The sequence below is a fragment of the Leucoraja erinacea genome, unplaced genomic scaffold (genome assembly GCF_028641065.1).
Source record: "Leucoraja erinacea ecotype New England unplaced genomic scaffold, Leri_hhj_1 Leri_707S, whole genome shotgun sequence".
Lineage (NCBI taxonomy): Eukaryota > Metazoa > Chordata > Chondrichthyes > Rajiformes > Rajidae > Leucoraja > Leucoraja erinaceus.
The window spans coordinates 35001-53155 of record NW_026576627.1 but is presented as its reverse complement, the minus strand read 5'-3'; the positions used below and the strand labels follow the sequence as shown (position 1 = coordinate 53155).

At 46.2% G+C, this 18155-nt stretch overlaps 1 protein-coding gene across 1 annotated transcript in view; it reads left to right on the top strand.

The window, feature by feature from the left end:
- Positions 1 to 716: 716 nt before the first annotated feature.
- Positions 717 to 18155, top strand: part of LOC129694556 (ubiquitin-associated protein 2-like) — a gene marked incomplete at its 3' end in the record, with an annotated part of 48368 nt that continues 30929 nt past the window's right edge. Inside the window, exon 1 of the mRNA XM_055631283.1 lies at positions 717 to 766. The remainder of the gene's footprint in view (positions 767 to 18155) is intronic.

The following is an 18155-nucleotide window of genomic DNA, read 5'->3' as shown; positions in this document are numbered from 1 at the left end:
ATGTGTGTTGTAATGTATATATACATATGTGTGTTGTAATGTATAAATATATATGTGTGTTGTAATGTATAAATATATATGTGTGTTGTAATGTATATATACATATGTGTGTTGTAATGTATAAATATATATGTGTGTTGTAATGTATATATATATATGTAAATAAATTGTTTTGTATTGTGTTGTTATTGTGTGTTGTAATGTATATATTTCTAAACAAAACCATTGAAAAGGTGAATTTTAATATAATATATAATATACATGTAATAATATATCACATATTAATATATATCTAAACAAAAACCATGGAAACAGGTGGATTGTCATTTTGAGGGGGGAGGGGGGTGTGTGTGTGTGTGGTGGTGGGTGACGTCACGGTGCCCAAGATGGCGGGTGTGTGGGGGAGGGGGGGTGAAGCCGCGCTGGGGCAGGCCGGGGTCACGTGCCGGGGAGGGGGGGGGGTGGAGTTGTATTGTGTGGCCGGGATCACGTGCCGGGGGGGTTGGTGTGTGTGTGTGGAGTGGCGGTGGGGTGACGGCACGGAGCCCAAGATGGCGGGTGTGCGGTGAAGCCGCGCTGGGGGAGACCGGGTCACGTGCCGGGGGGGGGGGGGGGTGCTTGGAGGAGGGGAGGGGGGGGGTGGGGTGACGTCACGGTGCCCAAGATGGCGGGCGTGGTGAAGCCGCGCTGGGGGAGACCGGGTCACGTGCCGGGGGGGGGGGTGGGGTTTGTGAGCTTGTTTAGTGCAGTGTGGACTGAGGAGCAGGTAAAGTTTATGTGTGTGTCTCTCTCCTCTCTCCCTCCTTAATATCTCCCCCCCTCAACCCCATGTGTACCCAGATTGTCTCCTATTGTGTTTAACATTGCCTGGACATCCCCTCTCTGATGTTTTTGTTTTCCAGTGAAGCAAAACCCACCTGGAAGTGAAAAAAACCCACATTTCACTCAATTGAAAAAATCCACCATCCTAATTATCTTTAAAACATTATTTTTCTGCCTCCCCCCTTTAAAAAACACCCCCCTTTAAAAAAACTGAAAAAAATATTTCCTAATGATATTAAATTGAAGCTTTTTTTTTGAGAGAGAGGTGGGGGGGGGTGGTTTAAACTTAATCCCTCAAAATATTTCATATTTCAGTTTATAACCCCCCCAAAATCATTTTTCAGGTACAGAAATAAAGGGGGTACATGTCTGGGGGGGTTGTAGTCAAGTAAAATTCGAGTGGGAGGTTTTTTTTGCTGTGAATTTGGAGCCAAAGAGGATTTCATTTCAGGCCTACAAAGGCAGGTCGAAACCTGGGGCTCAATTAGTTGTGAAGGGGGGGGAAGGGATTTAGTGTTGGTTGTGGGGGGGGATTTTTTTGCATTTAAACATCCCCCCCTCCCCCCCTCCCCCCTCCTTCTAAATATTGGATTTCCAGCCCCCTCCCCTCAAGGTTAAGCCATTTGAGATCCATTTGAGATTTTTTCCTCCCCTCCCCTCTTATATAAAAGACAAGGAGGATTGATTGAGAAAATCGACGCTTGGTGGATTAAAAGGCCTCCCCAGGCCTAGGGAAAGAGGAACCTTGTTTTGCAGAGAGAGAGGATTGTTTTTTTAAGGGTAAAAGGCTTTTGTGTGTGTTTCCCCCCCTCTCTGGTAGGCTGTCTTTATTTAATTCACACTCGCCCATTATCTAATCCCTTGAAGAAATGTGTCTCAAACGCAGGAATTAAGACTATCTTCCCTTGCAGAAGGGAGGAGTAAACATTTAATTGCAAATTTATTGTTGTGTGTGATCTTTTATTTAAAAAAAAACCCAAATAATATTGCTGGAAGCTGATCAAACTTGCTGGAAATGTAAGTGTGTTGTTGAACGATTTTTATTTTTGGTGCATTCGATATTTTTCCTTTGCCGTTGTAACCGAATGTAATATTTTATATAATGTTTCCCCTCCCCTCTTCCTCTGGAGAAAGAAATCTTTCATTTCTCTCTTCCTCCCCCCCCTCCCCACCTTCCAATCTCCTAGTATCATATCCTTCCAACGTTTAAAAAAGGAACTTTTGGCTGAAGAGTTGGGGAGGATTTGAGTCGTTTAATCTAATTGCTTTTGCAAAAAAAACAAAAAACCCCCCATGAACTTTTTTAAGATTCGTTTTGTCTGATCTGTATGGTGGCGCAGCGCTTTGTTCTTGCTTATCTCTCTCTCTCTCCTGTTAAATAAACCCCTAGTCCACTTTTGTTTCCTACCCAACTTGTGTGCAGAGATGTCGTCTGTATGTATTTTTAAAAATGCAAAAAAACAAAAAACCCTCTTGACGTTTTTAGTCAACGTCTCGACCGACCCGGGGAATTGAGTCTACACGCACTTTTGCTAATCGAGTCCACGCTCTCTCTGTCGTGGGTTTTAGCAAATGTGCAAGCAGTCAGTCTATGTCCAAGCATGTTTTACATTGCCACCATTTTCTTTTGAGGGTACATCTCTGAGACCCACTTGTCTTAGGGGAGGTGGACAGTAACATTAGCCTTTGCATTGCATTGCATGCACTTCGGGAAGAATTCACAAACTGTGCGTTTGCAGGGCGATTGAGTCTCGAAGTTTGGGGAGGTCATGTTGCAGTCGTACAAGTGAGGTCGCATTTAGAGTATTGTGTTCAGTTCTGGGCACCATGTTATAGGAAATATGTTGTCCCTATATTTAAGAGGGAGTTAGATGTGGCTAAGGGGATTAGGGGGTATGGAGAGAAGGCAGGTACGGGATACTGAGTTGGATGATCAGCCATGATCATATTGAATGGCGGTGCTGGTGCAGGCTCGAAGGGCCGAATGGCCTACTCCTGCACCTAATTTCTATGTTTCTATGTTGTCAACCTCTCTGCTCCTATACTCAAAAAGGATTTGAGTATAGGAGCAGAGAGGTTCTACTGCAGTTGTACGGGGTCTTGGTGAGAACCACACGTGGATTATTGCGTACATTTTTGGTCTCCAAATCTGAGGAAGGACATTATTGCCATAGAGGGAGTGCAGAGACGGTTCACCAGACTGATTCCTGGGATGTCAGGACTGTCTTATGAAGAAAGACTGGATAGACTTGGTTTATACTCTCTAGAATTTAGAAGATTGAGAGGGGATCTTATAGAAACTTACAAAATTCTTAAGGGGTTGGACAGGCTAGATGCAGGAAGATTGTTCCCGATGTTGGGGAAGTCCAGGACAAGGGGTCACAGTTTAAGGATAAAGGGGAAATCCTTTAAAACCGAGATGAGAAGAACTTTTTTCACGCAGAGAGTGGTGAATCTCTGGTAATCTCTGCCACAGAGGGTAGTTGAGGCCAGTTCATTGGCTATATTTAAGAGGGAGTTAGATGTGGCCCTTGTGGCTAAGGGGATCAGGGGGTATGGAGAGAAGGCAGGTACGGGATACTGAGTTGGATGATCAGCCATGATCATATTGAATGGCGGTGCAGGCTCGAAGGGCCGAATGGCCTCCTCCTGCACCTAATTTCTATGTTTCTATGTTGTCAAGGGTGCAGGGATTTACGAGGATGTTGCCAGGACTCGAGGGGCCTGAGCTACAGGGAGAGGTTGGGGCAGGGCTGGGTCTCTATTCCCTGGAGCGCAGGAGGATGAGGGGTGGTCTTACAGAGGTGTGTACACCTCACACAGAGAGTGGTGAATCTCTGCCACAGAGGGTAGGCTAGATGCAGGAAGATTATTCCCGATGTTTAAGAAGGAACTGCAGATGCTGGAGAATCGAAGGTACACAAAAAAGCTGGAGAAACTCAGCGGGTGCAGCAGCATCTATGGAGCGAAGGAAATAGCCAACGTTTCGGGCCGAAACGTTGCCTATTTCCTTCGCTCCATAGATGCTGCTGCACCCGCTGAGTTTCTCCAGATTATTCCCGATGTTGGGGAATCTTATAGAAACTTACAAAATTCTTAAGGGGTTGGACAGGCTAGATGCAGGAAGATTGTTCCCGATGTTGGGGAAGTCCAGAACAAGGGGCCACACACACAGTTTAAGGATAAGGGGGAAGAAATCTTTTAGGACCAAGATGAGAAATACATTTTTTTTTCACACACACACAGAGTGGTGAATCTGTGGAATTCTCTGCCACAGAAGGTAGTTGAGGCCACACAGTTCATCGGTTATATTTAAGAGGGAGTTAGATGTGGCCCTTGTGGCTAAAGGGATCAGGGGGTATGGAGAGAAGGCAGGTACAGGATACTGAGTTGGATGATCAGCCATGATCATATTGAATGGCGGTGCTGGCTTGAAGGGCCAAATGGCCTCTACTCCTGCACCTAATTTCTATGTTTCTATGATCAGCCATGATCATATTGAATGGCGGTGCAGGCTCGAAGGGCCGAATGGCCTCTACTCCTGCACCTATTTTCTATGTATCTATATAATCATGAGAGAACTAGATAGGGGAGATGCACTAAGTCTCTTGCTCAGAGTAGGTGAATCGAGGAGCAGAGGACATGGGTTTAAGGTGACGGGGAATCTGAGGGGTAACTTTGTCTCACAGATCGGTGGGTGTCTGGAACAAGCTGCCAGAGGAGGTAGGGGACTATCGCAACGTTTAAGAAACTGTTATGTAGACAGGTACACGGACAGGACAGGTGTGGAGGGATATGGGCCAAACCCAGGCAGGTGGGACTAGTCTAGATGGGGCATGTAAGTCGGTGTGGGCAAGTTGGGCCGAAGGGCCTGTTTCCACGCTGTATGACTCTACACTTTGCACTCATGTGAGTTTAGATTGCTCACTTCTAGAAGGACACAGCAGTATGGATTGGCATTGTATTCTTTCTGTTGTATCTATTTTAAAAAACAAGAAAGCATATGTAGGGAAGACACAAAATGCCGGAGTAACTCAGACAGGCACCATCTATGGAGAGAAGGGATGGGTGACATTTTGGGTTGAGACTCTTCATACATGTGTGTGTGTGTGTGTGTTTGTATGTATATGAGTGTGCGGGTGTGCCTGAGTGTGTGCACATGCCTGGGTGTGTATGTGTCTGAGTGGCCATCTGTGTATCTGAGTTTGTGTGTGTGTGTGTGTGTGTGTGTATTATGTGTGAGTTTGTATGTGTGTATGTCTATATACATGTATGTATATAAATATATAAATGTGTGTGTGTGTATATGTATACGATATGTGTGCGTGTGTGTGTGCAATATATATATATATGTGTGTGTGTATGTATATATGTGTGTGTATGTATATATTTGTGTGTGTGTATATAAGTATGTGTGTGTGTATGTATATATGTGTGCGTGTGTGTATATATGTGTGCGTGTGTGTATATATGTGTGCGTGTGTGTATATGTGTGTGTGTATATATATGTACGTGTGTGTGTGTGTATATATATATACACACACACACACACACACACACACACACACACACACACATATATATATATATATATACATTCATATGTGTGTGTGTAGATATGTATATGTATGTATGCGGACACACACGCACACACGTGTGTGTGTGTGTATATATGTATGTATGTGTATATATATGTATGTATGTGTATATATATATGTATATATATATATGTATTATGTGTGTGTCCCGAAACGTCAACCTTTACATCTCTCCAGAGATACTGCCTGTCCCTCTGAGTTACTCCAGCATTTTGTGTCTATCTTCAGTGTGAACCAGCATCTGCAGTTCCTTCTGACACAAAGCATAATCAGTAGTAGGCCTATTCTACTCCTCAAACATGGGTGTCAAAGTTTATGGGTAGAAGGCAGGAGAATGGGGTTGAGAGGTTCTACTGCAGTTGTACAGGGTGTTGGTGAGACCACACCTGGAGTATTGCATACAGTTTTGGTCTCCTAATCTGAGGAAAGACATTCTTGCCCTAGAGGGAGTATAGAGAAGGTTCACCAGACTGATTCCTGGGATGTCAGGACTTTCATATGAAGAAAGACTGGATAGACTCGGCTTGTACTCGCTAGAATTTAGAAAATTGAGGGGGGATCTTATAGAAACGTACAAAATTCTTAAGGGGTTGGACAGGCTAGATGCAGGAAGATTGTTCCCGATGTTGGGGAAGTCCAGAACAAGGGGTCACAGCTTAAGGATAAGGGGGAAATCTTTTAGGACCGAGATGAGAAAATCATTTTTTCACACAGAGAGTGGTGAATCTGTGGAATTCTCTGCCACAGAAGGTAGTTGAGGCCACACAGTTCATTGGCTATATTTAAGAGGGAGTTAGATGTGGCTAAAGGGATCAGGGGGTATGGAGAGAAGGCAGGGATGGGATACTGAGTTGGATGATCAGCCATGATCATATTGAATGGCGGTGCTGGTGCAGGCTCGAAGGGCCGAATGGCCTCTACTCCTGCACCTATTGTCTATGTTTCTATGAGAGGGAAAGATCAGCCCCGATCGAATGGCGGAGGAGACTCAGTGTGCAACGTCTTATGGTAGTTCTGGAGTTACTCGTCGGTTCGGGCAGCATCCCTGGAGAGACATGAATAGGTGTTGTGAAGGAGGGTCGCCCACTCAACACCTGCCCAAGTTACTCCAGCACTTGTTTCTTTTCTGGTGAACCAGCATCTGCAGTTCCTTGTTTCCACTGACTAAACTTGGGGCAGCACAGTGGCGCAGCAGTAGAGTTGCTGCCTCACAGCGTCAGAGACCCGGGTTCAATCCTGACCACGGGCTCTGTCTGTATGGAGTTTGCACGCTCTTTCCCCCCCCCGACCTGAGTGGGTTTCAATAGACAATAGACAACAGGTGCAGGAGTAGAGGCCATTTGGCCCTTCGGGCCTGCACCGCCATTCAATGTGATAGAAACATAGAAATTAGGTACAGGAGTAGGCCATTCGGCCCTTCGATGATCATCAGATTCAGATTCAATTTTAATTGTCATTGTCAGTGTACAGTACAGAGACAACGAAATGCATCATGGCTGATCATCCAACTCAGTATCCCATACCTGCCTTCTCTCCTTACCCTCTGATCCCCTTAGCCACAAGGGCCACATCTAACTCCCTCTTAAATATTGCCAATGAACTGGCCTCAACTACCCTCTGTGGCAGAGAGTTCCACAGATTCACCACTCTCTGTGTGTGTGAAAAAAAATGATTTTCTCATCTCATTTGGGCCAGCACCGCCATTCAATGTGATCACGGCTGATCATCCCCAATCAGCACCCCGTTCCTGCCTTCTCCCCATATCCCCTGACTCCGCTATCTTTAAGAGCCCTATCTAGCTCTCTGTTGAAAGCATCCAGAGAACCGGCCTCCACCGCCCTCTGAGGCAGAGAATTCCACAGACTCACCACTCACTGTGATAAAAAGTGTTTCCTCGTCTCTGTTCTAAATGGCTTACTCCTTATTCTTGAACTCTGTGTGGCCCCTGGTTCTGGACTCCCCCAACATCGTGAACATGTTTCCTGCCTCTAGCGGGTCCAAGCCCTTAACACTCTTACATGTTTCAATGAGATACCCTCTCATCCTTCTAAACTCCACAGAGTGTACAAGCCCAGCTGCCGTACAAGCCCAGTTTCCTCCCGGAGCTCTGGTTTCCACCCGCATTCCAAACGCATCCAGATTCGTAGATTGAAGACAGACACAGAAAGCTGGAGTAACTCAGCAGGTCAGGCAGTGGACAACGTGCAAACTCCGTTCAGACAGCTCCCTTCTACCTTTGATTTTTAACCAGCATCTGCAATTCTTTCCTACACCATTCATCCCGCTATGGTCCGTTATAACCAGGGATTACTGTACCATTCGAGAAGGGTCTCTGCCCGAAACGTCACCTATTCCTTCGCTCCATAGATGCTGCCTCACCTGCTGAGTTTCTCCAGCATTTTTGTCTACATACCATTCGATAAGGCTTGTTTTGTTAACAGAGACCAAGAACAAGTTACAGAGAAAGGTTGAACAAGTTAGGGCTTTATTCTTTGGAGCGCAGAAGGTTAAGGGGGGACTTGATAGAGGTTTTTAAAATGATGAGAGGGATAGACAGAGTTGACGTGGAAAAGCTTTTCCCACTGAGAGTAGGGAAGATTCAAACAAGGGGACATGACTTGAGAATTAAGGGACTGAAGTTTAGGGGTAACATGAGGGGGAACTTCTTTACTCAGAGAGTGGTAGTGGTGTGGAATGAGCTTCCAGTGAAGGTGGTGGAGGCAGGTTCGTTTTTATCATTTAAAAATAAATTGGATAGGCATATGGATGGGAAGGGAATGGAGGGTTATGGTCTGAGCGCAGGTGTATGGGACTAGGGGAGATTATGTGTTCGGGTAACATTTATTATCTAAATGGTGGCCGATTGGGAAAGGGGGAGATGCAGCGAGACCTGGGTGTCATGGTACACCAGTCATTGAAGGTAGGCATGCAGGTGCAGCAGGCAGTAAAGAAAGCGAATGGTATGTTAGCTTTCATTGCAAAAGGATTTGAGTATAGGAGCAGGGAGGGTCTACTGCAGTTGTACAGGGTCTTGGTGAGACCACACCTGAAGTATTGCGTACAGTTTTGGTCTCCTAATCTGAGGAAAGACATTCTTCATAGCAAAAGGATTTGAGTATAGGAGCAGGGAGGTTCCACTGCAGTTGTACAGGGTCTTGGTGAGACCACACCTGGAGTATTGCGTACAGTTTTGGTCTCCAAATCTGAGGAAGGACATTATTGCCATAGAGGGAGTGCAGAGACGGTTCACCAGACTGATTCCTGGGATGTCAGGACTGTCTTATGAAGAAAGACTGGATAGACTTGGTTTATACTCTCTAGAATTTAGGAGATTGAGAGGGGATCTTATAGAAACTTACAAAATTCTTAAAGGGGGTGGACAGTCGTGTGGGGGTAATGCTGGTGTACGGGGTGATCGCTGGTCGGCGTGGACTTGGTCTGTGATCGTCTAGTCACGTTACAATGTGATCGGGTGCCGTGCAACTGAAACCTCTCGTATGATTCAGACCCACAGCCCACGGAGCCTTTCACACCTTCCCACTCGCAGACCCACGCGACTGCTGAAATCCTGATACGTTCTGCTCTGTTTCTCAAAATAGCTTCACGCAGAACCCTCGCGTGCATCCAGCTAAGTTTTAAATTCAAAATCTCTGTGGCACGGTAGAGTTCGCTGCCACCCTGACTACCGGTGCTGTCCGCGCGGAGTTTGCACGTTCTCCCCGTGACCATGTGGGTGCGGGACGGTCGGTTAATTGGCTTCTGTACACCGATATTTAGAGACACAGCCCAGAGAGGGAGAGAGGGAGTGAGGGAGTGAGGGAGAGAGGGAGAGAGGGAGAGAGGGAGAGAGGGAGAGAGGGAGAGAAGGAGAGAAGAAGAGAAGGAGAGAAGAAGAGAGGGAGAGAAACATAGAAACATAGATACATAGAAAATAGGTGCAGGAGTAGGCCATTCGGCCCTTCCAGCCAGCACCGCCATTCAATGTGATCATGGCTGATCATCCCCAATCAGTACCCCGTTCCTGCCATCTCCCCATATCCCCTGACTCCGCTATCTTTAAGAGCCCTATCTAGCTCTCTCTTGAAAGCATCCCAGAGAACCGGCCTCCACCGCCCCGTGAGGCAGAGAATTCCACTATTCCCTGGAGCGGAGGAGGATGAGGGGTGATCTTATGGGGGTGAAAAATTAATGAGAGGAATAGATCGGGTAGACTCACAGTCTCTTGCCCAGAGTAGGGGAATCGAGGACATTGGTTTAAGGTGAAGGGGGTTAAAGATTTAACAGGAATCTTTTTCACACAAAGGGTGGTGGGTGTATGGAACGAGCTGCCAGAGGAGGTAGTTGAGGCTGGGACTATCCCAACATTTAAGAAACAGTTGGACAGGTACATGGATAGGACATGTTTAGAAGGAGGAGAGGGGATCCAGAGAATTGGCTTCCACTGCCCTCTGAGGCAGAGAATTCCACAGACTCACAACTCTCTGTGAGAAAAAGTGTCTGTTCTAAATGGCTTACCCCTTATTCTTAAACTGTGTGTGGCCCCTGGATCTGGGCTCCCCTAACATCGGGAACATGTTTCCTGCCTCTAGCGTGTCCAAACCGTTAATAATCTTATATTTCAATAAGATATCCTCTCATCCTTCTAAACTCCAGAGTGTACAAGCCCACAGCCGCTCCATTCTATCAGCATACGACAGTCCCGCCATCCCGGGAATTAACCTGGTGAACCTACGCTGGGCTCCCTCAATAGCAAGAATGTCCTTCCTCAAATTAGGGGACCAAAACTGCACATAATACTCCAGGTGTGGTCTCACTAGGGCCCTGTACAACTGCAGAAGGACCTCTTTGCTCCTAGACTCAACTCCTCTTGTTATGAAGGCCAACAGGCCAAAACTGCACACGATACTCCAGGTGTGGTCTCACTAGGGCCCTGTACAACTGCAGAAGGACCTCTTTGCTCCTTTGTGCCTTTTTAAAGTAAACAACATCAGTTTGGGGATGATCAGCCATGATCACATTGAATGGCAGTACTGGCTCGAATGGGCCGAATGGCCTACGCCTGCACCTATTGTCTATTCTCATGCAAAAGGGCGGTCACGGTGGCGCAGCGGGTAGAGCTGCTGCCTCACAGTGCCAGAGACCCGGGTTCGATCCCGACCACGGGTGCTGCCTGTTCGGAGTTTGTACATTAATTGGCTTGGTCCAAGTGTGAAAACTGTCTCTAGTATAAGGATAGTGTGAATGTACGGAGATCGCCAGTGGGTGTGGACTCGGTGGGCCCAAAAGCCTGTTTCCGCACTGTATCTCTAAACTAAACATAGAAATTAGGTGCAGGAGTAGAGGCCATTCGGCCCTTCGAGCCTGCACCGCCATTCAATATGATCATGGCTGATCATCCAACTCAGTATCCCGTACCTGCCTTCTCTCCATATCCTCTGATCCCTTTAGCCACAAGGGCCACATCTAACTCCCTCTTAAATATAGCCAATGAACTGTGGCCTCGACTACCCTCTGCGGCAGAGAGTTCCACAGATTCACCACTCTCTGTGTGAAAAAAGTTCTTCTCATCTCGGTTTTAAAGGATTTCCCCCTTATCCTTAAGCTGTGACCCCTTGTCCTGGACTTCCCCAACATCGGGAGCAATCTTCCTGCATCTAGCCTGTCCAACCCCTTAAGAATTTTGTAAGTTTCTATAAGATCCCCACTCAATCTCCTAAATTCTAGAGAGTATAAACCAAGTCTATCCAGTCTTTCTTCATAAGACAGTCCTGACATCCCAGGAATCAGTCTGGCGAACCTTCTCTGCACTCCCTCTATGGCAAGAATGTCCTTCCTCAGATTTGGAGACCAAAACTGTACGCAATACTCCAGGTGTGGTCTCACCAAGACCCTGTACAACTGCAGTAGAACCTCCCTGCTCCTATACTCCAGTTGTGGTCTCACCAAGACCCTGTACAACTGCAGTAGAACCTCCCTACTCCTATACTCCAGGTGTGGCCTCACCAAGACCCTGTACAACTGCAGTAGAACCTCCCTGCTCCTATACTGAAATCCTTTTGCTATGAAAATGCTAACATACCATTTTGCTTTCTTCACGTTCCTGAAACGTCACCCATTCCTTCTCTCCAGAGATTCTGCCTGTCCCGCTGAGTTACTCCAGCATTTTGTGTCGGTCTTTGGGCCGAATGGCCTCCTCCTGCACCTATTTTCCACTTTTCTATTGGGGAGAAGGCAGGCACGGGTTATTGATTGGGGACTCAAATCCTTTTGCTATGAAAACTCCAAGGACTTCGAGGCTTGTAGGTTCATTGGCTTGGTATACATGTAAAATTGTCCCTAGTGTGTGTAGGATAATGTTAGTGTGCTGGGATCGCTTGTAGGTGTGGACTTGATGGGCCGAAAGGCCTGTTTCCGTGCTGTATCTCTAAATAAAGTCTTCCTGCCTGGGTCTTTCATCAAATGGTAGGGAATTGAAGAATACAGTTGAACAGAGGGATCTGGGTATAACCGTGCATAGTTCCTTGAAGGTGGAATCTCATAGATAGGGTGGTAAAGAAAGCTTTTGGTATGCTAGCCTTTATAAATCAGAGCATTGAGTATAGAAGCTGGGATGTAATGTTAAAATTGTACAAGGCATTGGTGAGACCAAATCTGGAGTATGGTGTACAATTTTGGTCGCCCAATTATAGGAAGGATGTCAACAAAATAGAGAGAGTACAGAGGAGATTTACTAGAATGTTGCCTGGGTTTCAACAACTAAGTTACAGAGATAGGTTGAATAAGTTAGGTCTTTATTCTCTGGAGCGCAGAAGGTTAAGGGGGGACTTGATAGAGGTCTTTAAAATGATGAGAGGGATAGACAGAGTTGATGTGGACAAGCTTTTCCTTTTGAGAATAGGGAGGATTCAAACAAGAGGACATGACTTCAGGATTAAGGGACAGAAGTTTAGGGGTAATATGAGGGGGAACTTCTTTACTCAGAGAGTGGTAGCGGTGTGGAATGAGCTCCCAGTGGAAGTGGTGGAGGCAGGTTCATTGGTATCATTTAAAAATAAATTGGATAGGCATATGGATGAGAAGGGAATGGAGGGTTATGGTATGAGTGCAGGCAGGTGGGACTAAGGGGGAAAAAAAAATTGTTCGGCACGGACTTGTAGGGCCGAGATGGCCTGTTTCCGTGCTGTAATTGTTATATGGTTATAAACATCTCATATAACACTTCCCGTCTCTGTATTTGAATGCTGATTTGAATGTTTCCAGGAACGTTTTGCCGAAGGACATCCAGCCCCTTCCCAGAGTCACAAACTAGGATCCTGATTTAAATTCTCTGACCTCTCCTTTTTGATCCAAAGGCGACAGAAATGAAGAAGTGTCCCGACCCGAAACGTCGCCAATTCCTTCTCCAGAGATGCTGCCTGTCCCGCTGAGTTTCCCCAGCAATTTGTGTCACCCTCTGAAGGATCCCAGATTCCTATTGAAAATTGAATCCTGATGTCCCCTGATTCTCGATTCACTTACTCTGTGCATCTACCCGATCTATTAATCTCATGATTTTATATACCCCTATAAGAGTGGGCAAATGTTTGGCAGATGCAGTATAATGTGGATAAATGTGAGGTTATCCATTTTGGTGGCAAAAACAGGAAAGCAGACTATTATCTAAATGGTGGCCGACTAGGAAAAGGGGAGATGCAGCGAGACCTGGGTGTCATGGTACACCAGTCATTGAAAGTAGGCATGCAGGAGCAGCAGGCAGTGAAGAAAGCGAATGGTATGTTAGCTTTCATAGCAAAAGGATTTGAGTATAGGAGCAGGGAGGTTCTACTGCAGTTGTACAGGGTCTTGGTGAGACCACACTTGGAGTATTGCGTACAGTTTTGGTCTCCAAATCTGAGGAAGGACATTCTTGCCATAGAGGGAGTGCAGAGAAGGTTCACCAGACTGATTCGTGGGATGTCAGGACTGTCTTATGAAGGAAGACTGGATAGACTTGGTTTATACTCTCTAGAATTTAGAAGATTGAGAGGGGATCTTATAGAAACTTACAAAATTCTTAAGGGGTTGGACAGGCTAGATGCAGGAACATTGCTCCCGATGTTGGGGAAGTCCAGGACAAGGGGTCACAGCTTAAGGATAAGGGGGAAATCCTTTAAAACCGAGATGAGAAGAACTTTTTTCACACAGAGAGTGGTGAATCTCTGGAAATCTCTGCCGCAGAGGGTAGTCGAGGTCACACAGTTCATTGGCTATATTTAAGAGGGAGTTAGATGTGGCCCTTGTGGCTAAGGGGATCAGGGGGTATGGAGAGAAGGCAGGTACGGGATACTGAGTTGGATGATCAGCCATGATCATATTGAATGGCGGTGCAGGCTCAAAGGGCCGAATGGCCTCTACTCCTGCACCTAATTTCTATGTTTCTATGTTTACCCGATCTATTAATCTCATGATTTTATACACCCTTATAAGATCACCTCTCATTCTCCTAAGCTCCAAGGAATAGTCCCATCCCATGTCAAGTCGAGTCAAGTCACATATATTTACATAGTACATTTAATAAACAACTCTCGTTGGCCAAAGTGCTTTACATTTGTTATAAGAATAACACAACAAAACAAACTACATACATATATACATGTAGCCGTCACTCGGAGGACGTCAGGAAAGGCTTGGGAGTAGAGATAAGTCTTTAAGAAGGAACTGCAGATGCTGGGAAATCGAAGGTACACAAAAAAGCTGGAGAAACTCAGCGGGTGCAGCAGCATCTATGGAGCTAAGGAAATAGGTAACGTTTCGGGCCCGAAACCCTTAAGGAAATAGGTAACGTTTCGGGCCGAAATCGTTAAGGAAATAGGTAGCGTTTCGGGCTGAAATCCTTAAGGAAATAGGTAACGTTTCAGGCCCGAAATCCTTAAGGAAATAGGCAACGTTTTGGGCCCGAAATCCTTAAGGAAATAGGTAACGTTTCGGGTTCGAAACCCTTAAGGAAATAGGTAACGTTTCGGGTCCGAAACCCTTAAGGAAATAGGCAACGTTTCAGGCCCGAAACCCTTAAGGAAATAGGTAACGTTTCGGGCCGAAACCCTTAAGGAAATGGGTAACGTTTCAGGCCCGAAATCCTTAAGGAAATGGGTAACGTTTCAGGCCGAAATCCTTAAGGAAATAGGCAACGTTTCGGGCCCGAAATCCTTAAGGAAATAGGTAACGTTTCGGGCCGAAACCCTTCTGGGTTTCGAGCCCGAAACGTTGCCTATTTCCTTCGCTCCATAGATGCCGCTGCACCCGCTGAGTTTCTCCAGCTTTTTTTTTGTGTACCTTAGATAAGTCTTTAGCCTTGACTTAATAGAGTCGACGGAGGGGGCAGTTCGTTCTGATGGGGAAGGGGGGGATGCTGTTCCACAGTCTAGGGGCTGCAACCGCAAAGGCATGGTCGATCGCCCCTGAGCTTATGCCGAGACCACGGGATATTCAGCAGCCCCCCAATGTCGGCCGATCTGCGGAGCCTGTAGGTGGAGGGGTGGGTGAGAAGACTTTTTATGTAGGTGGAGGCAGGGCAAGCCCATTGAGGGCTTTGTAGACATGAAGTTTATACGGAACCTGCTCAACCTATGTTTTATACAGTTCCAACAGGATCTCTTCGGTAAACTAAAGCTTGACCTATAGGGTGATTTCACGAAAGGTCACTGGAGCGTATATCCCCACCCATGTGACCGAAAATTTTAACTGGAGGACACTTGGTACTTCCGGTACATGTCGGTGATTCAGATTCAGATTCAATTTTAATTGTCATTGTCAGTGTACAGTACAGAGACAACGAAATGCATTTAGCATCTCCCTTGAAGAGCGACATAGCAAACGATTTGAATAAAAAAATAATATGGGAAATGGGAAAACACGCACTTTCACACCCGCTAAAAACATCGCAAGCGGCCAGTTTTTTAGCTGCAATTTACTGTGCCAGTCGGGGTGACTGTGAGGCACAGCTACCTAGATTTACAGTCCAAAAAATAGATAGAAACTAAGGTAAATTCAAGAGGGAGCTCAGATGCAAGCTAAGGAATGGGATAATTGTCAGCTGTTAGTTGGACAAAATTAGGACATTTTATTATTTGCCAAAATCAGGGTTGTTGACATCATTCCATGCTGCAGGCTTGTCTGTTATTAGATGATAGATAGATAAATAGATAGATAGATAAATGAATGAGTGAGTGAATGAATGAATGAATGAATGAATAGATAGATAGATAAATGAGTAGTTTGGGTGATTGTGCAGGCTTTAAACAAGAAACATTGAGAAATATATTTTGGCAAATAATAAAATGTCCTAAGGATAGGTAGATGTGGTCCTTGTGGCTAAAGGGATAGAAACATAGAAAATAGGTGCAGGAGTAGAGGCCATTCGGCCCTTCGAGCCTGCACCGCCATTCAATATGATCATGGCTGATCATCCAACTCAGTATCCCGTTCCTGCCTTCTCTCCATGCCCCCTGATCCCTTTAGCCACAAGGGCCACATAGAAACATAGACAATAGGTGCAGGAGTATAGGCCATTCGGCCCTTCGAGCCAGCAGCAGCACCGCCATTCAATATGATCATGGCTGATCATCCAACTCGGTATCCCGTACCTGCCTTCTCTCCATACCCCCTGATCCCTTTAGCCACAAGGGCCACATCTAACTCCCTCTTAAATATAGCCAATGAACTGTGTGGCCTCAACTACCTTCTGCGGCAGAGAATTCCACAGATTCACCACTCTGTGTGAAAAAAGTTTTCCTCATCTCGGTCCTAAAAGATTTCCCCTTTATCCTTAAACTGTGACCCCTTGTTCTGGACTTCCCCAACATCTGTGGAATTCTCTGCCACAGAAGGTAGTTGAGGCCACACAGTTCATCGGCTATATTTAAGAGGGAGTTAGATGTGGCCCTTGTGGCTAAAGGGATCAAGGGGTATGGAGAGAAGGCAGGGATGGGAAACTGAGTTGGATGATCAGCCGTGATCATATCGAATGGCGGTGCTGGTGCAGGCTCGAAGGGCCGAATGGCCCTTACTCCTGCACCTATTTTCTATGTTTCTATGAGATAGGGCCTGGGGCATTTCGGCCATTTGAGTCCATGCCGATCAGAGATCACCACGTACACGAGCACTAAAACAAACCGTATAGTTTGTAGATGAATTGGCTTGGTATAAGTGTATATTGTGCGGGGGTGGATAGTGTTAATATGTGCGGAGGTCGCTGGTCGGCGCGGACACGGTGGGCTGAAGGGCCTGTGTGCCTCTCAACTATACTCCGTACAGACAGGTCTGGATGGAACCCGGGTCTCTGGCGCTGTGAGGCAGCAACTCTACCGATGCGCCGCGGTATAATATTTGGAACGTTTTGGAAACGGCACTGTAGATGGTTATGCATGCAACCATATATGTAACTACCTCATTAGCATATCGTCCCTCCCACATTCTATAGTATAACTGTAGTCTCTGCATGTTCCCTCCCTGTTGGGTTCCAGTACGTGTGTAGACCAGTTGTGGTTAGTACTGGAACGTGTGTTATTAGTGTTTAAATAAAGACCTAGCTAAAGGACTATGGACAACGTCTAGTCACCTTTACATGGTGTCAGAAGTGGGATGCCCACAGCACCAAACTGTCTTTTGATGCTTTAAAAAAGCAGCTGATTGACACTCATGTACTGCGATTCTTTGACCTCAAGTTGCCGATTGTCGTGACCTGTGATGCTTCCCGTTTTGGCCTCGGTGCTGCCTGCATGCAGCTCTGTAAAGGTGACTAGACGTTGTTCCCTTTTTCACGCTGGGCAGCTCGTGGGTGCAACTGGTAGAGCTGCTGCCACCCGGTGCCACAGATCCGAGTTCGATCCTGACCTCGGGTGCTGTCTGTCTGTCTGTCTGTCTACGTAGAGTTTGCACGTTCTCCCTGCTGGGTTTCTCCAGACGTCGGAAGAAGCCTCTCGATCGGAAACATAGAAATTAGGTGCAAGAGTAGAGGCCATTCGGCCCTTCGAGCCTGCACCGCCATTCAATATGATCATGGCTGATCATCCAACTCAGTATCCCGTACCTGCCTTCTCTCCATACCTCCTGATCCCCTTAGCCACAAGGGCCACATCTAACTCCCCCTTAAATATAGCCAATGAACTGGCCTCAACTACCCTCTGTGGCAGAGAGTTCCAGAGATTCACCACTCTCTGCGTGAAAAAAGTTCTTCTCATCTCGGTTTTAAAGGATTTCCCCTTTATCCTTAAGCTGTGACCCCTTGTCCTGGACATCCCCAACATCGGGAACAATCTTCCTGCATCTAGCCTGTCCAACCCCTTAAAATTTTGTAAGTTTCTATAAGATCCCCTCTCAATCTTCTAAATTCTAGAGAGTATAAACCAAGTCTATCCAGTCTTTCTTCATAAGACAGTCCTGACATCCCAGGAATCAGTCTGGTGAACCGTCTCTGCACTCCCTCTATGGCAATAATGTCCTTCCTCAGATTTGGAGACAAAACTGTACGCAATACTCCAGGTGTGGTCTCACCAAGACCCTGTACAACTGCAGTAGAACCTCTCTGCTCCTATACTCAAATCCTTTTGCAATGAAAGCTAACATACCATTCGCTTTCTTTACTGCCTGCTGCACCTGCATGCCTACCTTCAATGACTGGTGTACCATGACACCCAGGTCTCGCTGCATCTCCCCCTTTCCCAATCGGCCAACATCGCCTATTCCTTTTGCCCCAGA